The following is a 13,102-nucleotide window of genomic DNA, read 5'->3' on the forward strand; positions in this document are numbered from 1 at the left end:
TCTGGAAGTCAATTTTCTGTCCCAGAACCTTCCAGGAGTTCCATGAAGTGCCAAAATGCCAAAATAAACAAACAGCAAGCAGGGCTTGAAAGGTGCTTTTGGCTTGGGGAGGGCGGGGGGAAACATTTTTTAAAATATGTTAAAAAGTGTAGGGCAGCACTAAAATTTGTTTGAATTGAATTGAGCTGACATTTCAGAAGGCTTCCAGAAGCAAAAATTCATTCTCCTTTCACCCCGAAAAGATAGGCTGGAGAATATGAAGACTCCACAAATGCTGTTTGTTATTCTGTATCTTTAAGTCATTTCTGATTTATGGCAACACAAAAGCGAACTTATCACAGGGATTTCTGGGACTGAGAGTGTATGATTTGCCCAAAGTCACTCAGTGTGTTTCCAAGGCCAAGCGAAGAACCAAAACCTGGTTTCCAAAGTGGTACATCAAAACTGAAATGCTTATGCTACATACAGAGATTTAATATCTGAACCACACAAGAATCCTAACAAAATAATAATAATACATTTTGGGTTCTGTGCATTTTGTATGAGCAATTGTCACTTTCAGACACTTTGGAAAATCCCAGGAACTCCTGTTACAGTCCTCAGTAATTGATCTCTAATTGATCTCACAAGGAATGTGGGACAACAAGTTGTGGCACGGTAGTGACATTCCAAATAGTATCACTTCCCCTTGGTAAGGATTATGGTTTTGGCCATACATCATCCCATTTGTGGACAGTAGATGCTAACCATCATTTTCAACAATTTCTTTCTGACTTCTGCACCAGGTACTATTGGAGACTGGAAAAACACAATGACAGTGGCACAGAGTGAAATGTTTGACAGTGTTTTCAAGGTACGGATGGAAAAGCTGCCCTTCAAGTTCTGCTGGGATATCAAGGATGAATTATGAATAAGGGTCAATAAACCTCTTTTTTTGGTTTATACAGATTTTTAAAATTTTGGTTAAACAAAATATTCCACCTGACTTGTTTTCAAATCAGTTTGCAAATTTTCTTGGGTCAAGTGGGCATGATTTTAATACAGTTCTCATAATGTCCAGATTCTGAATGCTTTCCCCAAATATACACATTTCAAAAAGAACAGGCTGGATGATGACTTGTTGGGAGATGTGGGAGAATTTTAAATCCTCTATTTTGTGTCATGTATCCCTTCCTATACAAAATTTTGTATTTTCCCTTGATCAGAGACAACAATCAGATCATTGCAAGTTTTAGGGAATTTCAAAGGATAAAAAGATAGGGTTGTTGTATGTTTTTCGGGCTGTGTGGCCATGTTCCAGAAGTATTCTCTCCTGACGTTTCACCCACATCTATGGCAGGCATCCTCAGAGGTTGTGAGGTAAAAAGATATTTGTATTGTGGATTGTATAATGTAAATAAAATGTGAGTTGGATCAAGTCCTATGAAAAAGTAAACCGAAGGAATGTCTTCAAAAGATTAGATCTTATTTTTGACACAATGTTCAATGCATTGCAAAAAAAAAACTACAAAAGACAAAAAGAATAATTGCATTGTGGATTTCTTATTGCTTCAAGAGTTTAAATTGGATGAGATACTATGACGAAGTGAAATGTCTTCACAGTCACTTATAAGAAGCCAACACCAACTTAAAAGACAAAAGGATTAGGTCATGTACACATATAATCCATATTGCTTGGAAACAGAGATAACAAAAATGTCTTAGAAAAGTCCTTTTGTAGCACTGTCGCAACCTAATTCAGAAATACAAAGACCAAATATATTAATTATGTTATTCTCACACTGACATCTCCCCTTCTTCCCACTGACATTTCCCCTTCTTGGCATCTTAAAATCTTTTTAAAAATTCATTCCTGAAGCAAATCAGAGTTTTGAAAATAGTTTTGTGTGTGTGTGTGTGTGTGTGTGTGTTACAGTTCATGTTTAGATGTGACCTAAGACCCATAATGCAAGATCCTTCAGTGTCCTTATGCTTAAATCCAGCCATGCATCTTTTGGGGACATGATATTGCTGTTATGTATAGACACATATTGTTATTGTGTATATCCACATCACATCTGTACTATGGTATTGCATCAATGTATTAGCTATCTATGTTCGTGTTCACATATATGCTTCTCATGCTCTGTGGATACTGGTATGCAAGGCTGGTATAGCAAGGTCTCATTAGATAGGAACACTTATAGTTATTTAGGCTGATTTATGGGCCTGTTATAGAAGCCTGGTGATTAAAAATGTAAATGAAATGATGGTCCTCGCCTGCAACAAACCATTCCCCCTCATAATTGTCATGATTTCATCTAGGACCATGGTTTGAGAGGTCAGTGACCAGTGAGTCTTTGCTAAACCAGATCAACCAGGACAGAGTACAGGCTGGCCGAGTTAAAGGCAAATTACAGCAGATTTTTGTAATTTGACCAAAAAGGATGCAAATACAAGCAATACTCTTCTAAAGTTACAAGCATAAATTCACAGACAGATACATGACATCTTATTCAATTCTGACAACTATTAAGACTTCCTACGTCTTCTACTGGTTGGCTGAAAAGAGAGGCGGGACAGGATCTGTGCCCGGATTGCTCAGGGGGAGGGGGGGGGGTTCCTTGATGTCACAGCCTGCAGGAGGAGATTCCTGTGGTGGGAAGAAAGACAGCTGGTGATTGGACAATTTAAAGAGACACCCCTTGGGAGGACGCAATCCAGGAGGAAATGGTGGTGTGGATATGCTGATGAATCCCTGATTAACTCAAGTGTCCAGTTCCACATGAAACAAAGAAGCCAAAAGACAAAGATGGTAATTCCAGACAATCAAGGGTTTAGCTACCTGTATAGATAGTGAATGACTTTGTATTTTCTGAGCCCCCTCTTCCATGGGAGTGGCAGACTCTCAGCCTCAAGTTGAATAAACAAACATCCTGAGCTTATCCTGGTGACAAAGAGGACCTGTAGAGGCAATTTTAAAAAACTGGATTAAACTGAGTAAATTTGATTTGCTACAGTTTGAAATGGATTAGCCTGAAACATCATGTGGATGCCTCAGGCTAATCAGTTTTTTAGCCTGAATTCTAGGCAGGGCTGTAGCCAAGGGGGGGGGGGGAGGTAGGGGCTCAACCCCCCGAAATTTTTCAGGTTTAAAAAAACTTGGTTTACTCTTGAATTTTATTCCTGAAAGATCGTCATTCATCTCTCTGTTTTATTTAAAGACAGAGATAGTATACATTATCCTTGCTGGTAGAGGCAAAATCCACAAAAATGCAGGAAACATGTATTCCAGAGCTTTATAAGCTTCCACCACCAGAGAGCAGTCTCTTTTATCAGCAGGTGCTGGCATTTCCACTTATATAAAACTGCTGTTTTCTTGCTGCACGCTAAGCCTGTGAACTCCAACCTGCATTTATTAAAAGGGAGAGGCATCGTATCCTAGCCAAAGGTCTCATAGATTGCCTTTCTGGAATCTGCTGTGGGAGTATCAAATTCAGTTATAAGGATAAACTAAAAATTAAGAGCTTTTGATGTCAATATAAGTTACACAATGGCATGAAATTCCAATTGTTAAAAACTCTTTGCTTCACTGGAGGCATTGTTTGAGAGATATGGGTGTGTATGGTATTTTACGTAATACCAACTTGGTGTTGGATTACAATAAATGGCAGAGTAATTGCCAACTTTGTCTGCCCAGAATAGCATTTATACAACTGAAACAAACCACTGCCCCACACTGACTGAAAAATTAATACAAACAACAAAGAATAATATAAAGAGACATTATTGAATGACTGTGTTGTTGATTTATCTTCTCTCCCCATCTGGTATTTTTGCAGATTGATGATGGTGATGATGACAGTTCCATAGGGTGAAAGGTTTGATAAGCTCTTTTAGGAGAAAATTAGCAGCAAAAAGGAAAATAATATTGTGGGGCTTATTGTGGTTTTTTTTTTTTTTCTGGGACACTGAGGTTATTTTCACAAAACAGATATCACACTTTTCTCTGAAAAAGACCCTAAAGGGCAGCAGCAGAGACAAAGTTTCATTCGTGTATTGATTCCACCTTAGGTTCATAGGAGACAGAACTTTGCTACCCATGCAGCTGCAGAGTGAGGGCCCTTCCACACAACCATATAATCCAGAATATCAAGGCACATAATCCACATTATCTGCTTTGAACTGGAATATTTGAGTCCACACTGCCATATAATTCCTTTCAAAGTGGATTTTATACAGCTGCATGGAAGGGGCCTAAGAGTCATTGGGAGACATTATCAGAGTGTGACAAACAGAGGCCATTTTCACCTTTGCCCCCATTTGCACACAGACCCTTTTTTCTGCACTCATAACCAAGTACATGGAGCTTTTGTTCTGAACTTCTCATAGGATAACATTATGGTTATGTTTTGTCTCACCAAGAGGTGTTCCTTCATTCCAGGTGGACCCCCCCTCCCCACACACACACACACTGTTGTGACTGTGTCTTCGGGGACTGTGGATGATAGTGGTGGGATCAGGAGAGGAAGGAAAAACCCTCGCGAGGAGGGCTCGTTGGAGGATTTGCACAGAAAGAGAATTAGGGACCTCAATGGCGAGTCTTCTATGGAAGATTCAGATGGGGAGTCTGTGGAAGAAATGGATGCTGGGGAACAGGTGGTGGCTGAGGAAGTGGGCACTGACTGGGCACGGGCACCGGAGATGCCTGGGGAATTGGGGCCCATGGATACTGCTGAACCTTGGGTATCTTCAGAAGCAGATCCCACTTGGTCTGCTTGGAGGAGGGAGGATGGATCCTCAGGTGTGCATGGTGTTGGGCGTGGGCAGGATGATTGGGATTCTGATGAAGAATTAGGCGCGCCCGATCCACGAGCGTTAGCTGTGTGGAGTTCTAATTCAGATTAAGGATTTGGGACACCTGCTCTTTGGGTGTTGGTGTTTGGACACCCAGGGAGAATTGGGATAAATTGGGAATATTTGGTCACTTCACTTTGCATGTGGCAAGGTGTTGCTGGGCGCCACTGGGACTCCTGTACATCAGAACAAATGCAATTAAGGCCAAGATTGAAAAATCAGCTGATGACTCAAAATGCAGACTGTGCAAGGAAACCGACAAAACCATTGATCATATCCTCAGCTGCTGTAAGAAAATCACACAGACAGACTACAAACAGAGGCACAACTATGTGGCCCAAATGATTCATTGGAACTTATGCCTCAAGTACCACTTCCCAGCAGTAAAGAACTGGTGGGATCACAAACCTGCAAAAGTATTGGAGAACGAGCACGCAAAGATACTGTGGGACTTCCGAATCCAGACTGACAAAGTTTTGGAACACAACACACCAGACATCACAGTTGTTGAAAAGAAAAAGGTTTGGATCATTGATGTTGCCATCCCAGGGGACAGTCGCATTGATGAAAAACAACAGGAAAAACTCAGCTGCTATCAGGACCTCAAGACTGAACTTCAAAGACTCTGGCAGAAACCAGTGCAGGTGGTCCCGGTGGTGATCGGCACACTGGGTACAGTGCCAAAAGATCTCAGCTGGCATTTGGAAACAATAGACATTGACAAAATTACAAACTGCCAACTGCAAAAGGCCACCCTACTGGGATCTGCACACATCATCCGAAAATACATCACACAGTCCTAGACACTTGGGAAGTGTTCAACTTGTGATTTTGTGATATGAAATCCAGCATATCTATCTTGTTTGCTGTGTCATCATAATACTAATAATAATAATAATAATAATAATAATAATAATAATAATAATAATAATAATAATAATGTACCAGAAAATACCTAATTTCCTCCTTAAAAAGCCAATTTATGTATTATAAGGCTTTCAAAGTGAATTAATTTATTTTTAACCAACTCTCCAAAAGTTGGTTAAAACCAACCAACCAAGAAATTCGGCCATGGTTTTCAGGGATGTGTTTTTTTGGCCTCATGCTAGGCCTCATACTGGCCTTTTTTTGGAGGAATTCTGCTGCACCATTGGATGCCGTTTCCTAATGTTTTTGTGGCAGCTATCCAAGCTTTGCCTGTGAAGGTTCATGACCTAACCACTTAAAAGAGAATAGATATAGCCTCTTTGTGAAGCTAAGCAAATAGATTCCTAGTAGATTGGTTAAGCACAGCCTATATAGATCTGCACCAGAAAAATCCTATGTGTTAAAGACCTTAAAAAACCTTTTCTGTTATCAGAGTAGATGGCCTTGACGTTTCATGCACTGCAAAGATAAAGGTCATTAACATGTTTCCTGCAGTTAGCTAAGTTGCAGATTTGTGATTAGTTTCCGTAAGGCTTTGATATTTTGTAATTTGCCATCTAAAGTGTTTGGAAAAAAGTTATATAAGAGCTGAAAGAACTTCTGCCTTTGAACTATTTGTTTAAATATGCTCTTGAAAATGTGCCACCCTGTTGCTCAATCTCTGAGGTTGAAAAAAGTTCAGATGTAAATGGACTTTGTTGCTCATAACTTAAATAACCATGATAAATTGGTCCTTAGTGGCAAACCGTACAATATTGAGCTTCTCTAGCTGGAAGAAAATGACAATGTGCCCAATTGGATTGGTTCCAATATTAAAAGGTCGATAGTTTTATGCAGGGCTGTAGCCGGGGGGGGGGGGGGGGAATAGGTGTTCAACCCCCCCCCCCCGAAAATTTTCAGTTTTTTTTAAAACCTGGTTTACACTTGAATTTTAACTGATTAACCAAATCCCCATGAGTGTCCACTGAAGTTTACCGGTAGAGCCTGATTTCTAAATTATTTTGTAATATGGAATTACGTACTTTTCATGATTTGCTAAAATAAAGTTTCAACCCCTCCCAATTTTTTTCTGGCTATGGCACTGGTTTTATGCTCAACACGTGGATACAGCCATGGTAGTCAAACTGAAATAATAATCATCATTATCATGTTTATTTATATCACACTTTTTCTCTTCACAAAGGAGACTCAAAGTGGGGTGCCATAGTGCCGTGTAAAAAGGTGTTCAGTTGCCATCTATTTTCATTTCCTGCATTTAACTCTTGACTTTTCTCTCTCTTCTAACTGCATCAGATAGGTTTTTCTGTAGGTTTCTAACTATACCAATGGCCCATTCAAATTACACAACAATAGACATATCATTTTACTTTAATTGTCATGGTACTGTCCTGTGGGATCCTGGGGTCTGTCATTTGTCGATTTACCAGAAAATATCTAATTTCCTCCTTAAAAAGCCAATTTATGTATTACAAGGCTTTCAAAGTGAATTCTAACCCAACATTTAAACATGATATAAACTGTCATTGATGCAATGAAATCAACATTTATTACTTTTGGTATTCAAAAACCTAGTCTAAAATGTTTTGTTTATGTTGAATTTATATTAAAAGTTATAAAAGGTTCTTTTGCTATCCAAAATACTTCATTTAAATCATCAAAACTGATCTTTGGTTCCTCTAAAGACCCATGTACACTGCCAAATAAAATCCAGATTATCTGCTTTGGAATTGGATTATATGGCAGTGTAGACTCATAAAATCCAGTTCAAATCGGATCATCTGGATTATCTGCTTTGCTAATACGGATTACATGGCAGTGTAGATTCAGCCTAAGCCACATCTTTGAAATAATATCTTTTCAGAGAAACTGAGGGCCCTTCTATCCAGTACTAAAACTCAGGCTCAAATACCGATTAGCCTGAAACGTTCAGATGATGTTTCAAGCTAGTTCATTTCAACTTGGAGTAAACTGAATTTACTCTGTTTAATCCAGGTTTAAAAAAAAACATCTCTAAAGATCTGAACCTTAAGATAAGGTCTGGATCTTTAAGGGTGAGAACCCCTGTGAGTCCCGGGGGTCCCACAGCCATCTTGCTTCTTTGGGATCCTAAAAGCCCGGAGGAGCGGGATGGCACCCCTTCCCCCCCCCCAGCCCCCATTCCCTCCCCCAAAACCTACCAGAGAGGACTGCCAGCCTCACAGGCCCCTCTGGAGAGCTCTTAGGAGATACTAGGAGGGGGGGGGCAAAATTCCTCCTCCCGTTCCCCATCTCCTGAAGGGTCATTCTGACAGAACTATAGGGCACCCCAAAGGGGCCTGTGGGACTGGCAGGCCCTTCTAGTATGTTTTGGGGGAGGGAATGGGGCTGAAGGATGGCATCTAGCCAGCCCCTTGAAGGAAGGCTCAGGTTTGCAGGTCGGACTAGGGACAAAGTCTAGAGAAAAATCGGGATTTTATATCCTGATTCCTCTCGGGACTTTGATATCTCTGGAAGGGCCCTCAGTTCCTGGATTGCATCCAAACAGTTAAATAAAAGATTAAACTTCAGTAAATAATTGCCCAGGCTGACTTTCAGAGTATACATTCCCATTTTATTTCCATGAATTGACTGAGCCCCCTTCCACATTGCCATATAAAATCCAGATTATCTGCTTTGAATGGGATTACATGGAAATGTAGACTCAAATCAGATTCAGTTCAAATCAGATAATGTGGATTATCTTCCTTGATAATCTGAATTATAAGGCAGTGCAGATCCAGTCTCAATGAGGAATGCCAGAAGCTGGATGTAGACAGACTGTTTGTTCTATATGGGTTAAAAAGGTCAAGTGTATGCTGTTGTTTTTATGTTAGGATGCTAACAATAGTAATGATGCTGATGCTGATGCTGATGATGAAACTTTATTTGTATTCTGCCCTATCTCCCCGAAGGTTCTCAGGACGGATTCCAATCACAAAAAGGCAAACATTCAATGCCTAAATACAATAACCAGTAAACACAAAAAAGAAAACCAAATGACCCACTCTAAAAATAAATAAATTATAGCTTAACATTTAAAAATAAAGTAAGACAAAACCTATCAAATAAATTATATCAACATAAAATAAAACATCAAACGCAAACAACACTTTCCCTGAGCTGACTGGATTCATTGGGGTATATAAGATGATTATTGCCAAAGATGTTAACTGCGCTTTGAGTCTCCTGCAGAAGAGATAAACAGGGAATAATAATAATAATAATAATAATAATAATAATAATAATAATAATAATAATAATAATAATAACTGGTGGGATCACAAACCTGTAAAAGTATTGGAAAATGAGCACGCAAAGATACTGTGGGACTTCCGAATCCAGACTGACAAAGTTCTGGAACACAACACATCACAGTTGTGGAAAAGAAAAAGGTTTGGATCATTGATGTTGCCATCCCAGGTGACAGTCACATTGATGAAAAACAACAGGAAAAACTCAGCTGCTATCAGGACCTCAAGATTGAACTTCAGAAACTCTGCCAGAAACCAGTGCAGGTGGTCCCGGTGGTGATGGGCACACTGGGTGCCATGCCAAAAGATCTCAGCCGGCATTTGGAAACAATAGACATTGACAAAATTATGAACTGCCAACTGCAAAAAGGCCACCCTACTGGGATCTGGGCGCATCATCCGAAAATACATCTCACAGTCCTAAACACTTGGGAAGTGTTCGACTTGTGATTTTGTGATACGAAATCCAGCATATCTATCTTGTTTGCTGTGTCATAAAATATAATAATAATAATAATAATAATAATAATAATAATAATAATAATAATAATAATAAATGTTGCCTGAGGCTATATTTGCTCCAGAGTTGTGTCTAAATAATATTTTAGGAAAGAAGTGGAGATGTTGATTTAATAGAAGATTTGACTTATTGGTGCAATTCATATTTAATTTAATTTATTTTTCATAGGAATTGATTCCATTCATATTGTCAAAAAGAATGCAAATACCCTATTGCAATTGTCCTTTTGTTTCTGGCATAAATGTTTCCTACTAAGTGAGCCAGGCTTCATCTTGAATGAGGAAAATTTGCTTCCCAAAACTTTGCATGTTTTGGGAAATTATATTCAAAAGTGGAACATGGTGAGAAATGTGTACAAAAATGTCTACACTTTATTTGGCTAATGCTGCAAAATAGTGAAAAAAACTGTTTCCCAAAATGAAAAAATAGACAAAAACTGATGGATTCATCCACCTCTATTCATGAATCCTCATTGATATCTAAGCAGAACTTTAGGGGCAGCTTTCTCTTTGTTCCTTGAAAACAAGCTTTGTCTGTGCCACAATCATATTTTTCTAGTCTCCAATTTTACCTATTCTAGAGAGAAAGGATTAGTATCTTTTATTGCGAATAGAATGGGATTTAAAAAAATAAACTTAAATCTTATTATATTGTCGTAACTAGACACTGTTTTGTGCATGGCTAATATACAATGGCCTGCTATCTCATCCCCATTTTTATATAAGATCAAAACATTGCAAAGTTCCAATGTACTGTAGCAAGAACACCTGAGATTTCCTAAAGATCATGAATGTGGAAACTGCTTATGTAAACTACACAGAACTACAGATGAACCTTTTGTCCCTGACTCCAGCATGAATCATCCGATTGGCCCAGAGATTATGTCTGCCTAAGGGTAACTCTGGTGGTACATTAATGTTACTATGCACATGTAATTGTATTTAACCAAGAAGAAATTCAATCATAACTGTCTTCTAGCTACTTTTTTAAAGCCCCTGGTGGCGCAGTGGGTTAAACTGTTGAGCTGCTGAACTTGCTGGATGAAAAGTCGGCGGTTCAAATCTGGGGAGTGGGATGAACTCTCACTGTTAGCTCCAGCTTCTGCCAACCTAGCAGTTCAAAAACATGCAAATGTGAGTAGATCAATAGGTACTGCTCCAGCGGGGAGGTAACAGCACTCCATGCAGTCATGCTGGGCACATGACCTTGGAGGTGTCTACGGACAATGCTGGCTCTTTGGTTTAGAAATGGAGATGAACACCAACCTCCCAGAGTCAGACATGACTAGACCTAATGTCAGGGGAAAACCTTTACCTTTACCTAAAAACTGCTCTATACTCTAGAAGACACACATAGTAAAGTCATACTGGGATTGTATCAAGAAAATATATAGGGGATAAATGCTAAAATTTGTTGTTGTATGCGTTTAAGTTGTTTCTGACTTAAATCACACTAAAGTAAAACTATAATTAGATTTCATTGGCAAGATTTGTTTAGAGGGGGGTTGCCTTTGACTTCTTATGAGGCTGGAAGACTGTGACATGCCAAAGGTCGCCCAGTAGATTTCTATGGCTGAGCTGGAATTTGAACCCCGTTTTTCACCTTTATTAGCTACTTCTTTAGAAGAATGCTGCACTGGAAGAATGGCTTTAGCAGTTTTAATTATTGAATATTCATTAGAAAGACGTAACATTTACATTTCAATTATGGATAGGCAAAGTTCACCCCAAGAACATGTAGCCAACTAGACTGTTTCTGTGCACCTCAACCCTCCTAACTCCCAAGTGTTTCCCTTTACTAGTCTACCAAAAAGGGGAAGGAGATGTATTGTTTGCTGATCCTTCCAGAATGGCAGTTCACCATTTAATGAGATGCAGAGTCCCCTCTTTACATTGTTCAATGTTCAAGACATTTTCTTCTAAACCAGAAACTGATCTCTGGTCACATCCAATTTTGCTTTTGCTATTTTTGCCAGTCTGTTCAGCTCTCAAAAGGTCTTGGGGCAGAAAAATTACCTCCCATGCCACTGGATTTGCTCACCTTTTATTTACATGCTTACAAATGAAAGAATGGCCCCTTCTACTCTGCCATATAATCCAGTTGATCAAATACATATTATCTGTTTTGAACTGGACTAAAAGAGTCTATACTGCCATATAATCCGGTTTAATACAGATAACCGAGTTTTTATATGGCAGTACAGAAGGGGCCAATATGTGACGCCTAGGAAACCAACACATTTTGCACATGCCTAAAATATATTGGAGTACAAGTCAAATGAGGCCAAAAAAAAAAACCTTATCCACAACATCATCTATGTCTATTTCAGTTGGGGCTTTCTACACATGCATTAAAATCTGAGAGGAAGCAGGTTAAAAAGGGGTGGGGATGGCTAAACATTTAGCCAATGTGTGGGGAAAAAATCAGAAAGAATTGAGTTAAGGGCTGGAAAACATGTCTTTAAAAGGTGCCCTTTAAACCTGATCCTTCCTGAGAAACATGTGCCATCCCATGCCTGTGTATTCCAGCAGTCATGGAAAACATGTGTTTTCAAGACCTTTCCTCCCCCGGTGTGGACTTCTCCAGAGCAGGTGCATTTCTGAAAAGCCTGAAACAGCTGATCAGATGTCATACAGAGACACAGGTAGCTCAGGGAAGCACAAGTGGAAAGCAAATACACCTCTCTCTTCTGCCTTTTACACTTGTTAAACAGAGCTCGAATTAACCATTGGGGCAAGACAGAGATCCGAGGGAAGTTTTTTAAAAATTTGCTCTGTTATGCGCTGGACCTCATATGTGCATATGCACATCTCTGGTGTGAATTTTAAAAAAAACTTCTGCCAGATGTCCCCTGTCCGCCCTCCATCTTAATCCACTTCAAAAAAAAAAAAAAAAAAGAGCTGTGAGAACAACAGGGAATTATGCAGTGGGACTGACAGATCTGTGTCTGGACTTCCTTTGAGGTCCTGTATTTTCAAAACCCACTTCTTTGTCGTGTGTTTTTGCGCTATCTGGAAGCACCATTAGTTTTGTTCTTAGAAAGGTGCATATTTCTAGTACATAGCTTCTCAGGTTCTGAAATGGGGCATGATGTAGACAAAACACCATGCATAAATAAGTGAAGAACACACCAGGGCTTTAAAGTGGGCAGCCCGCATTTCTGCCACCTGCAGCATTCTGGGAAATGTAGTTTGGGAAGGCAATAATATGGATAGACCTGAGCAGATAGTAATAATTGTTTAATTAAAATAAATAAGATAACACCCACTTTTTGGATGCTTCTGATCAATCTTAAAACCTCATTATACTAGGTTATCTTTAAGGTGGTATGAACAGTTTTATTTGGTGACACCTTAATATTAACATTTTATTATTGTAGAAGTTTGTAATTTTATTGTGATACTAACTGGTATCCCATTAGTGGTATGTGCCAGCATAATTTTGGCATGTTTCTTTTTTTAAAACCATTGTGATAGAATGAATGAGACATTTGCCTTAAACCAGACATGTCCAAAGTCCGACCCAGGGACCAGTTGCCGACCCTGTTCAA

The 13,102-nt window shown here is 39.2% G+C and overlaps 1 long non-coding RNA gene across 1 annotated transcript in view; it reads right to left on the minus strand.

Annotated features, from left to right (window-relative positions):
* The window catches only part of LOC134298679 (uncharacterized), a 16,123-nt gene continuing 3,021 nt past the window's right edge, over nucleotides 1-13,102 (minus strand). Inside the window, exons 2-3 of the long non-coding RNA XR_010005793.1 lie at nucleotides 2,825-2,943; nucleotides 1-2,632 (exon numbers count right to left, since the gene is read on the minus strand). This is a non-coding gene — a long non-coding RNA (uncharacterized LOC134298679). The remainder of the gene's footprint in view (nucleotides 2,633-2,824; nucleotides 2,944-13,102) is intronic.

The sequence above is a fragment of the Anolis carolinensis genome, chromosome 1, assembly GCF_035594765.1.
Source record: "Anolis carolinensis isolate JA03-04 chromosome 1, rAnoCar3.1.pri, whole genome shotgun sequence".
In the NCBI taxonomy this organism is placed as follows: Eukaryota; Metazoa; Chordata; class Lepidosauria; order Squamata; family Dactyloidae; genus Anolis; species Anolis carolinensis.